The sequence below is a fragment of the Pseudophryne corroboree genome, unplaced genomic scaffold (assembly GCF_028390025.1).
Source record: "Pseudophryne corroboree isolate aPseCor3 unplaced genomic scaffold, aPseCor3.hap2 scaffold_1224, whole genome shotgun sequence".
In the NCBI taxonomy this organism is placed as follows: domain Eukaryota; kingdom Metazoa; phylum Chordata; class Amphibia; order Anura; family Myobatrachidae; genus Pseudophryne; species Pseudophryne corroboree.
The window spans coordinates 28,068-40,595 of NW_026967850.1; the positions used below are offsets into that span (position 1 = coordinate 28,068).

General features: G+C 55.0%; 1 long non-coding RNA gene across 1 annotated transcript in view; it reads left to right on the plus strand.

Moving 5' to 3' along the window:
* Positions 1-4,416: 4,416 nt before the first annotated feature.
* The window catches only part of LOC134992745 (uncharacterized), a 48,494-nt gene continuing 40,382 nt past the window's right edge, over positions 4,417-12,528 (plus strand). The window contains exons 1-2 of the long non-coding RNA XR_010196858.1: positions 4,417-4,506; positions 11,206-11,284. This is a non-coding gene — a long non-coding RNA (uncharacterized LOC134992745). The remainder of the gene's footprint in view (positions 4,507-11,205; positions 11,285-12,528) is intronic.

A 12,528-nucleotide genomic window follows, 5' to 3' on the forward strand; every position in this document is an offset into this window, starting at 1 on the left:
AGGAATAGGCTATATGTGGGGGAAAGAGATAGGGATGAGAGCGGAGGAGCAGTGAGGGTAGGTGAGGCCAGGGATGGGGTGCAGGTAAGTAGGAATCGGATATATGTTTGGGAAGAAGATGGGGATGTGAGGGTAGGTGAGAACAGGCCAGGGATGGGGTGCAGGTAAGTAGGAATAGAATATATATGGAGGAAGGAGATGGGGATGATGGCAGAGGAGAAATGGGGGTAGGTGAGACCAGGCCAGGGATGGGGTGCAGGTAAGTAGGAATAGAATATATGTGAGGGAAGGAGATGGGGATGAGAGCAGAGGAGAGTGATGGTAGGTGAGAAAAGGCCAGGGATGGGGTGCAGGTAAGTAAGAATAGGATATATGTGGGGGAAAGAGATGGGGATGAGAGCGGAGGAGAAGTGAGGGTAGGTGAGAACAGGCCAGGGATGGGGTGCAGGTAAGTAGGAATAGGATATATGTTGGGGAAGGAGATGGGGATGAGAGTGGAGTAGAGTGAGGGTAGGTGAGAACAGGCCAGGGATGGGGTGCAGGTAAGTAGGAATAGAATATATGTGGAGGAAGGAGATGGGGATGAGAGCAGAGGAGTGAGGGTAGGTGAGAACAGGCCAGGGATGGGGTGCAGGTAAATAGGAAGAGAAGATATGTGGGTGAAGGAGATGGGGATGAGAGCGGAGGATTGAGGGTAGGTGAGAACAGGCCAGGGATGGGGTGCAGGTAAGTAGGAATAGAATATATGTGGGGTAAGGAGATGGGGATGAGAGCGGAGGAGAGTGAGGGTAGGTGAGAACAGGCCAGGGATGGGCTGCAGGTAAGTAGGAATAGAATATATGTGGGGGAAGGAGATGGGGATGAGAGCGGAGGAGAGTGAGGGTAGGTGAGAACAGGCCAGGGGTGGGGTGCAGGTAAGTAGGAATAGAATAAATGTGGGGGAAGGAGATGGGGATGAGTGCGGAAGAGAAGTGAGGGCAGGTGAGAACAGGTGAGGGATGGGGTGCAGGTAAGTAGGAATAGTATATATGTGGGGGATTGAGATTGGAGCAGAGAAGTGAGGGTAGGTGAGAACAGTGCAGGGATTGGCTGCAGGTAAGTAGGAATAGGATATATGTGGGGTAAAGTGATGGGGATGAGAGCAGAGGAGAAGTATGGGTAGGTGAGAACAGGCCAGGGATGGGGTGCAGGTAAGTAGGAATAGGATATATGTGGGGGAAGGAGATGGGGATGAGAGCGGAGGAGAAGTGAGGGTAGGTGAGAACAGGCCAGGGATGGGGTGCAGGTAAGTAGGAATAAAATATATGTGGGGGAATGAGATGGGGATGAGAGCGGAGGAGAGTGAGGGTAGGTGAAGACAGGCCAGGGATGGGGTGCAGGTAGGTAGGAATAGAATATATGTGGGGGAAGGAGATGGGGATTAGGAGCGGAGGAGAGTTAGGGTAAGTGAGAACAGGCCAGGGATGGGGTGCAGGTAAGTAGGAATAGGATTTATGTGGGGGAAGGAGATGGGATGAGAGCGGAGGAGAAGTGAGGGTAGGTGAGAACAGGCCAGGGATGGGGTGCAGGTAAGTAGGAATAGTATATATGTGGGGGAAGGAGATGGGGGCGTCATAAAGGGAATAAGTTGGGTAATGATGATGAAGTGGAGAAGACTAGGGAGAGGGGGCTACAATAAATGATGGTGAGTAGATGAGAATTACAGAAGAACGTTAGGTAAGGCATTATATCGTGAGACTGGGACATTATACTACAGTACTATTACCTATCTGGTGTCAGGCATTACAGAGGGAGACATGTCACCGCACGTTGCCATATGAAGCATGGATAACACTGTCTTTTCTCTATCTAGCTTATTCTCACCTGTCTCTGCTGCTTCTCCTCTCCACTCACTTCCTCCCTCTCCCCTGTATGCCTCTCTTTTCCTCTCCTATATCCTCTTTTTCTCTCCCCCCCCCCCCCCCCCCCCCCTCTCTCTCTCTCTCTCTCTCTCTCTCTCTCCTGTTCTCTATGTAGAATTCCTTTACTCCCACAACCCTCCAGAAATTGCTATTCTAAAACTGATACTGAATGCTGGAGTATGTAATACGCTACTGCAGAAACTCAACTCCCCAAAGCTCTGCAGCGATACCTGACAGCGGGTTGTGTCTTGAGTCATCCTGCTCAGTGACTACCTCTCATCACCTGCAGCTCCCCATAACGCTGTATCTTCCCATCACCATGTGCAGGGAAATGCATGGCTCAGGGGAAGGCAGGACACAGGGAAATGCATGGCTCAGGGGAAGGCAGGACACAGGGGAAGGCATGGCTCAGGGGAAGGCAGGACACAGGGGATGGCATGGCTCAGGGGAAGTCGGCACAGGGGAAGGCATGGCTCAGGGGAAGGCAGGACACAGGGGAAGGCATGGCTCAGGGGAAGTCAGGGCACAGGGGAAGGCATGGCTCAGGGGAAGGCAGGACACAGGGGAAGGCAGGACACAGGGGAAGGCATGGCTCAGGGGAAGTCGGGGCACAGGGGAAGGCATGGCTCAGGGAAAGGCATGGCTCAGGGAAAGGCATGGCTCAGGGGAAGTCAGGGCTCAGGGGAAGTCAGGGCACAGGGGAAGGCATGGCTCAGGGGAAGGCAGGACACGGGAAGGCATGGCTCAGGGAAAGGCATGGCTCAGGGGAAGGCATGGCTCAGGGGAAGTCAGGGCACAGGGGAAGGCATGGCTCAGGGGAAGGCATGGCTCAGGGGAAGGCATGGCACAGGGGAAGTCAGGGCACAGGGGAAGGCATGGCTCAGGGAAAGGCATGGCTCGGGAAGGAATGGCTCAGGGGAAGTCAGGGCACAGGGGAAGGCATGGCTCAGGGGAAGTCAGGGCGCAGGGGAAATCAGGGCTCAGGTTAAGTCAGGGCGCAGGGCAGGGCTCAGGGGAAGTCAGGGCGCAGGGGAAATCAGGGCTCAGGGAAAGTCAGGGCGCAGGGGAAGTCAGGGCGCAGGGGAAGTCAGGGCGCAGGGGGGAAGTCGGGGCGCAGGGGAAATCAGTGCTCAGGGGAAGTCAGGGCGCAGGGGAAGTCAGGGCGCAGGGGAAGTCAGGGCGCAGGGGAAGTCAGGGCGCAGGGGGGAAGTCAGGGCGCAGGGGAAGTCAGGGCGCAATGGGGAAGTCAGGGCGCAGGGGAAATCAGGGCTCAGGGAAAGTCAGGGCGCAGGGGAAGTCAGGGCGCAGGGGAAATCAGGGCGCAGGGGAAGTCAGGGCGCAGGGGAAGTCAGGGCTCAGAGGAAGGCAGGGTATGGGGGAAGGCAGGGCACAGAGGAAGGCAGGGCTCAGGGGAAGGCAGGGCACAGAGGAAGGCAGGGCTCAGAGGAAGGCAGGGCTCAGAGGAAGGCAGGGCACAGAGGAAGGCAGGGTATGGGGGAAGGCAGGGCACAGAGGAAGGCAGGGCTCAGGGGAAGTCAGGGCACAGAGGAAGGCAGGGCTCAGGGGAAGGCAGGGAACAGAGGAAGGCAGGGCTCAGAGGAAGGCAGGGCATAGGGGAAGGCAGAGGAAGCAGGGTACAGGGGAAGGCAGGACATAGGGGAAGGCAGAGGAAGGAAGTCCGCAGGGGAAGGTAGGGCGCAGATGGAGGCCTGCAGAGTGGTTGGGATCCATAACATTCCCTGGGACAGTTCTGCATCACCTGCTGTAGAGTCATAAACAAGGAGAACCTATATTCCTATTACTCTGTGTGCAAGGAAGCATTGCTATCCGGAATACATATGTTTTACCAGCGCCCGAGATCCCGGCTGTCCTGTTCACGACAGCAGAATCCCGGCCACCAGTATGCGGCAGTGGGGCGAGCGCTTAAAGTCTCACTGCGCTCGCCACGCTGAGGTCACGGTGACTTGCACTCGCCGCAGGTTATATTCTCCCTCTATTGGTGTGGTGTGAGGAGGGGAATGGAGGCAGCAGTAAGCCACAGACTAAGAGTTACATCGTATACTAAAGGACTGAGAACCAAAGCATTGTTCTAGGTAGTGCCGTCGACCATTGATGATTCCTAATCATTGATGGTTTATGGCCGATGTTCAATGCTTTTGCCATCAATGGTAGAGAACCAGATGGTTTCCCTCCATCGATGGCACAGCTTTAATGAAAAATGTATTTCTTTTTTATTATTTTTTTGCAAGTGTGCTGGGACACAGATCATAACTCCGACCCATCCCCTGCCCATCCCCTGTGTGGTCTGTATAATGGTCTGTAGCGCAGTCAGTATGTGCGAGACATCCCTTGCGCACTCTGTGTGGTCTGTAGCGCAGTCAGTATGTGCGAGACATCCCTTGCGCACTCTGTGTGGTCTGTAGCGCAGTCAGTATGTGAGACATCCCTTGTGCAGCCGGTACGCGGTCGGTGTGATACACTAATGATCGGTGTCTTCTGTTTCTCCGCAGACAGTCTTCTGATTGACTATCAGTTCACATTCAGCCTCATTCAGGAAGATGATCGTCACCACACAGCCATCAACTTCATCGCCAACCCCGAGCAGGTGAGGTCACTACACATCAGCCTCCAACACTTGTACAGCTCCGTCCTCTGCACAGCTTTCATTTCCTAATTCTGTACACCGTACAGATGTTTCACACATTCCATTTGGGTTCCAGTCCCTGAGTCATATTCCAGATCTCAGCCAGTGTCACACGTGACAGAGCAGGGGTCGTGGTGACAGCAGAGCCTGCGCAGGACAGCAGCACTCCAGTAATGGCTCAGTGTCAGCTCTACAGAACCAGTACAGTCACATGTGACAGAGCAGGGGACATGGTGACAGCAGAGCCTGCGCAGGACAGCAGCACTCCACTAATGACTCAGTGTCAGCCCCTACAGAACCAGTACAGTCACATGTGACAGAGCAGGGGACATGGTGACAGCAGAGCCTGCGCAGGACAGCAGCACTCCAGTAATGGCTCAGTGTCAGCCCTACAGAACCAGTACAGTCACATGTGACAGAGCAGGGGACATGGTGACAGCAGAGCCTGCGCAGGACAGCAGCACTCCACTAATGACTCAGTGTCAGCCCCTACAGAACCAGTACAGTCACATGTGACAGAGCAGGGGACATGGTGACAGCAGAGCCTGCGCAGGAGAGCAGCACTCCAGTAATGGCTCAGTGTCAGCCCCTACAGAACCAGTACAGTCACATGTGACAGAGCAGGGGACATGGTGACAGCAGAGCCTGCGCAGGACAGCAGCACTCCAGTAATGGCTCAGTGTCAGCCCTACAGAACCAGTACAGTCACATGTGACAGAGCAGGGGACATGGTGACAGCAGAGCCTGCGCAGGACAGCAGCACTCCACTAATGACTCAGTGTCAGCCCCTACAGAACCAGTACAGTCACATGTGACAGAGCAGGGGACATGGTGACAGCAGAGCCTGCGCAGGAGAGCAGCACTCCAGTAATGGCTCAGTGTCAGCCCCTACAGAACCAGTACAGTCACATGTGACAGAGCAGGGGACATGGTGACAGCAGAGCCTGCGCAGGACAGCAGCACTCCAGTAATGGCTCAGTGTCAGCTCTACAGAACCAGTACAGTCACATGTGACAGAGCAGGGGACGTGGTGACAGCAGAGCCTGCGCAGGACAGCAGCACTCCAGTAATGGCTCAGTGTCAGCCCCTACAGAACCAGTACAGTCACATGTGACAGAGCAGGGGACATGGTGACAGCAGAGCCTGCGCAGGACAGCAGCACTCCAGTAATGGCTCAGTGTCAGCCCCTACAGAACCAGTACAGTCACATGTGACAGAGCAGGGGACATGGTGACAGCAGAGCCTGCGCAGGACAGCAGCACTCCAGTAATGGCTCAGTGTCAGCCCCTACAGTACCAGTACAGTCACACGTGACAGAGCAGGGGACGTGGTGACAGCAGAGTCTGCACCGGACAGCAGCACTCCACTAATGGCTCAGTGTCAGCCCCTACAGAACCAGTACAGTCACATGTGACAGAGCAGGGGACATGGTGACAGCAGAGCCTGCGCAGGACAGCAGCACTCCACTAATGGCTCAGTGTCAGCCCTACAGAACCAGTACAGTCACATGTGACAGAGCAGGGGACGTGGTGACAGCACAGCCTGCGCAGGACAACAGCACTCCAGTAATGGCTCAGTGTCAGCCCCTACAGAACCAGTACAGTCACGTGTGACAGAGCAGGGGGCGTGGTGACAGCAGAGTCTTCGCAGGAGAGCAGCACTCCGCTAATGGCTCAGTGTCAGCCCCTACAGAACCAGTACAGTCACATGTGACAGAGCAGGGGACGTGGTGACAGCAGAGCCTGCGCAGGACAGCAGCACCCCACTAATGGCTCAGTGTCAGCCCCTACAGAACCAGTACAGTCACATGTGACAGAGCAGGGGACGTGGTGACAGCAGAGTCTGCACCGGACAGCAGCACTCCACTAATGGCTCAGTGTCAGCCCCTACAGAACCAGTACAGTCACACGTGACAGAGCAGGGGACGTGGTGACAGCAGAGTCTGCACCGGACAGCAGCACTCCACTAATGGCTCAGTGTCAGCCCCTACAGAACTAGTACAGTCACATGTGACAGAGCAGGGGACGTGGTGACAGCAGAGCCTGCGCAGGACAACAGCACTCCAGTAATGGCTCAGTGTCAGCCCCTACAGAACCAGTACAGTCACATGTGACAGAGCAGGGGACGTGGTGACAGCAGAGTCTGCACCGGACAGCAGCACTCCACTAATGGCTCAGTGTCAGCCCCTACAGAACCAGTACAGTCACATGTGACAGAGCAGGGGACGTGGTGACAGCACAGCCTGCGCAGGACAACAGCACTCCAGTAATGGCTCAGTATCAGCCCCTACAGAACCAGTACAGTCACGTGTGACAGAGCAGGGGGCGTGGTGACAGCAGAGTCTTCGCAGGAGAGCAGCACTCCAGTAATGGCTCAGTGTCAGCTCTACAGAACCAGTACAGTCACATGTGACAGAGCAGGGGACGTGGTGACAGCAGAGCCTGCGCAGGACAGCAGCACTCCACTAATGGCTCAGTGTCAGTGCAGGGGGCGTGGTGACAGCAGAGCCTGCGCAGGACAGCAGCACTCCACTAATGGCTCAGTGTCAGCCCCTACAGAACCAGTACAGTCACATGTGACAGAGCAGGGAACGTGGTGACAGCAGAGTCTTCGCAGGAGAGCAGCACTCCAGTAATGGCTCAGTGTCAGCTCTACAGAACCAGTACAGTCACATGTGACAGCAGCACTCCACTAATGGCTCAGTGTCAGCCCCTACAGAACCAGTACAGTCACATGTGACAGAGCAGGGGACGTGGTGACAGCACAGCCTGCGCAGGACAACAGCACTCCAGTAATGGCTCAGTATCAGCCCCTACAGAACCAGTACAGTCACGTGTGACAGAGCAGGGGGCGTGGTGACAGCAGAGTCTTCGCAGGAGAGCAGCACTCCAGTAATGGCTCAGTGTCAGCTCTACAGAACCAGTACAGTCACATGTGACAGAGCAGGGGACGTGGTGACAGCAGAGCCTGCGCAGGACAGCAGCACTCCACTAATGGCTCAGTGTCAGTGCAGGGGGCGTGGTGACAGCAGAGCCTGCGCAGGACAGCAGCACTCCACTAATGGCTCAATGTCAGCCCCTACAGAACCAGTACAGTCACATGTGACAGAGCAGGGAACGTGGTGACAGCAGAGTCTTCGCAGGAGAGCAGCACTCCAGTAATGGCTCAGTGTCAGCTCTACAGAACCAGTACAGTCACATGTGACAGAGCAGGGGACGTGGTGACAGCAGAGCCTGCGCAGGACAGCAGCACTCCACTAATGGCTCAGTGTCAGCTCATATAGAACCAGTACAGTCACATGTGACAGAGCAGGGGACGTGGTGACAGCAGAGCCTGCGCAGTCACATGTCATTTGTTTCTGTAATACGATACCCCTTAGAGAATCCCGGTGTATTACTGTACTTAAGGACATGCTGTTATTGTGTAAACCCACATTCCTTGTTGACAGTGATGTGTATCTGATAATTGCCTTTTAATCCACATTTATGATCATGTATTATGTGGATTTTCTGCATAATGCAGATTTCATGCTGGGTTCCCTACGGCCATTATACTGTATGCTATCAGAGCACCAAACATGCACAGCACTGCTGACTTTTACAAATAGCTGGCTCTGCTTTGCCCTCGCTCCGCTCTGATGTTCCTCTACCCTATGCTGTTCAACTCTGACCTTGCTCTGGATTGACCTCGATCCACTCTGACCTCACGTTCCTACCACGCAGTGCTCAGACATGCTCCACTCTGACCTCCCTCTGATCTACCGCTCTGCTCTGTCCTCGCTCTGCTTTGACCTCGCTCTGCTCTGACCTCGCTCTGCTCTGTCCTCGCTCTGCTCTGACCTCGCTCTGCTCTGTCCTCGCTCTGCTCTGTCCTCGCTCTTCTCTGACCTCGCTCTGCTCTGTCCTCGCTCTGCTATGACCTCACTCTGCACTTCCCTCGTTCTGCTCTGACCTCACTCTGCACTTCCCTCGCTCTGCTCTGACCTCGCTCTGCTCTGACCTTACTCTGACCTCACTCTGCTCTGACCTCACTCTGCTCTGACCTCACTCTGCTCTGTCCTCACTCTGCTCTGACCTCCCTCTGCTCTGTCCTCCCTCTGCTCTGACCTTACTCTGACCTCACTCTGCTCTGACCTCACTCTGCTCTGTCCTCGCTCTGCTCTGACCTCGCTCTGCTCTGTCCTCGCTCTGCTCTGTCCTCGCTCTTCTCTGACCTCGCTCTGCTCTGTCCTCGCTCTGCTATGACCTCACTCTGCACTTCCCTCGCTCTGCTCTGACCTCGCTCTGCTCTGACCTCGCTCTGCTCTGACCTCGCTCTGCTCTGTCCTCGCTCTGCTCTGTCCTCGCTCTGCTCTGTCCTCGCTCTGCTCTGACCTCGCTCTGCTCTGACCTTACTCTGATCTCACTCTGCTCTGACCTCACTCTGCTCTGTCCTCGCTCTGCTCTGACCTCCCTCTGCTCTGACCTTACTCTGACCTCACTCTGCTCTGACCTCACTCTGCTCTGTCCTCGCTCTGTTCTGACCTCGCTCTGCTCTGTCCTCGCTCTGCTCTGTCCTCGCTCTGCTCTGTCCTCGCTCTGCTCTGTCCTCGCTCTGCTCTGACTTCGCTCTGCTCTGACCTCGCTCTGCTCTGACCTTACTCTGACCTCCCTCTGCTCTGACCTCACTCTGCTCTGTCCTCGCTCTGCTCTGACCTCCCTCTGCTCTGACCTCGCTCTGCTCTGACCTTACTCTGACCTCACTCTGCTCTGACCTCACTCTGCTCTGTCCTCGCTCTGCTCTGACCTCCCTCTGCTCTGACCTCGCTCTGCTCTGACCTTACTCTGACCTCACTCTGCTCTGACCTCACTCTGCTCTGTCCTCGCTCTGTTCTGACCTCGCTCTGCTCTGTCCTCGCTCTGCTCTGTCCTCGCTCTGCTCTGTCCTCGCTCTTCTCTGACCTCGCTCTGCTCTGTCCTCGCTCTGCTATGACCTCACTCTGCACTTCCCTCGCTCTGCTGTGACCTTGCTCTGCTCTGACCTTGCTCTGCTCTGACCTCGCTCTGCTCTGACCTCGCTCTGCTCTGTCCTCGCTCTGCTCTGACCTTACTCTGACCTCACTCTGCTCTGACCTCACTCTGCTCTGTCCGTGCTCTGCTCTGTCCTCACTCTGCTCTGACCTCGCTCTTCTCTGACCTCGCTCTGCTCTGTCCTCGCTCTGCTCTGACCTCGCTCTTCTCTGACCTCGCTCTGCTCTGTCCTCACTCTGCTCTGACCTCGCTCTTCTCTGACCTCGCTCTGCTCTGTCCTCACTCTGCTCTGACCTCGCTCTGCTCTGTCCTCGCTCTTCTCTGACCTCGCTCTGCTCTGTCCTCGCTCTGCTATGACCTCACTCTGCACTTCCCTCGCTCTGCTGTGACCTTGCTCTGCTCTGACCTTGCTCTGCTCTGACCTTGCTCTGCTCTGACCTCGCTCTGCTCTGACCTTACTCTAACCTCACTCTGCTCTGACCTCACTCTGCTCTGTCCGTGCTCTGCTCTGTCCTCACTCTGCTCTGACCTCGCTCTGTGGATTAGGTGCAGTTACCCTCTGTGTGTCTCCTTTGACACCCTAAGGCCAGAAGGCTCTGTGAACCTATCACTGAGATTTCTTTATTTCTTATTCCCCATTTCCACTGCATAAATATCCTGGGTTATTGCCACGTCTACCTCGGTCGGGCCTCAGTGGAAACTGCTCCCCAAAAGATTCCCGGGTCCAGTGACCCAGATAGTCACCCTGGGAAGCGAGTAGGGTTGGACACGGGTAGGATCCAGGTAACACGGCACTTGAAAGGGACACTACCTGTGTTTTTTGGAGAAGGACCGTGATTGGAGCTTCTGGGACGCTGGTTGATGATGTCATCTGTCAGAGCCCTCAGAGACAGCACATGCCGCATTGCAGCAGCCGCTAGTCAGTGACAGAGCACAAACAGACTGACCCATCCATAGCCTAAAAAGGGGTATTCCCAGTGCCTGAATCACAGCCCCACCTGCAGCTCAGAGCCTAGTCCTCAGCCTGACCTGTCAGCATGAAAGCATCTCCATGTTGGCGGTCTCTGAGCCACATTCTCCATTCTATCACGGTGCTCAATCTCAGTATGGATATGACGTGGGATGAAATCAGCGATCTCCTTCTACGCAAATGTTTGTGGCGAGATCTAGCCCTCTCGGACATGAATTGCACCCTCCTCCTCCAACTCTGCATAGGTAGCACATGGTGAGAAGCTTCATCATGGTCTCTGTAGCTGCACAACCCAGCAGACAACTGCACACAGTCAGGAAGTCCAGGCTACACACAGGTCCTCCGTCAGCCATCGTTGCTGCAAGCCCCCCCCTTGTTGCCTTTTGTGACCTCCTCTTTGTCAGCCTGAAAATGTTCATGTTTAATGACATCCATAGGGCTTTGCATTGCTGACCCGGGTTCAGTAAAAATGGGGACAGCCCAGGTATATCCCAGGTCAATGTGCAGTGGGAACGGGGTCTGAAGCCGGGTCGGACCTGGATCTTTGGATGAATTGAGATATAAGCATGAAAGGATTATAGAGGTGTAATCAGTGTGCTGTATACTCTGTATCTGCTCTGTGGAAGTCTCCAGGGTGGTAACGTTGCCCCATTCATGTGTCTCTCTTTTCTTTTATTTCAGTCAAATAAGAATTTGGACATTTCCATCAATGCCTCCAACAACTTTAACCTCAACATCACCTGGTCTATCGGCTCCACAGGTAATAACCAGAAACGTTCTTCTATGTCTGTGACATGGCGCCTGATACAGAGGTGGGTGCTGTGCCCATGTCAGCACACGCAAGAGACCTTACTGCGCACATGGTGGGCGATGGCGTACAGAGCTTACCACATCGCTATGACCTCAGACTGCGATCCATGGGTGGAGACTGGGCGGTGACCTGATCGCACATAGGAGAGGTGCCATGGGCGTGTTATGGGAGTGCTATGGGCGTGTTATGGGCGTGCTATGGGAGTGCCATAGGTGTGTTATGGGAGTGCCATAGGTGTGTTATGGGAGTGCTATGGGCGTGTTATGGGAGTGCCATGGGCGTGTTATGGGAGTGCTATGGGCGTGTTATGGGAGTGCAATGGGCGTGTTATGGGAGTGCCATGGGCGTGTTATGGGAGTGCCATGGGCGTGTTATGGGAGTGCTATGGGCGTGTTATGGGAGTGCCATGGGCGTGTTATGGGAGTGCCATAGGCGTGTTATGGGCGTGTTATGGGAGTGCCAAGGGTGTGTTATGGGAGTGCCAAGGGTGTGTAATGGGAGTGCTATGGGCGTGCTGTGGGAGTGCCATAGGTTTGTTATGGGCGTGTTATGGGAGTGCCATGGGCGTGTTATGGGAGTGCTATGGGAGTGCTATGGGTGTGTTATGGGTGTGTAATGGGTGTGTAATGGGAGTGCTATGGGCGTGTTATGGGCGTGTAATGGGAGTGCTATGGGCGTGTTATGGGCGTGTAATGGGAGTGCTATGGGCGTGCTATGGGTGTGTAATGGGTGTGTAATGGGAGTGCTATGGGCGTGTTATGGGTGTGTAATGGGTGTGTAATGGGAGTGCTATGGGCGTGTTATGGTAGTGCTATGGGCGTGTTATGGTAGTGCTATGGGCGTGTTATGGTAGTGCTATGGGCGTGTTATGGGCATGACATGGGTGTTTTAGATTGGCGTTTCGGCATGTGCCTGTGATCTCTCTGGCAGTACTGCAGCCACAGTGGCACCATAAGAACGTTACACGGGATACTGTGCACCAGGCAGCGGCTCCCCGAATCGTGTATGTTGAGACCGATGGTACGTTGATGGGATAGTGATCGGATCCTCCTGCACTCACAAGTCCTCCAACTCTGCTGCTGCAGTCACATTTCATAGATTACTGATACTGGGCGTCTCTTCATGTGGTGATGTGTGTACCCAGCGACATCGACAGTGACAGGACCTGGTGGGGGGGGGGGGTAGCAGGGCCA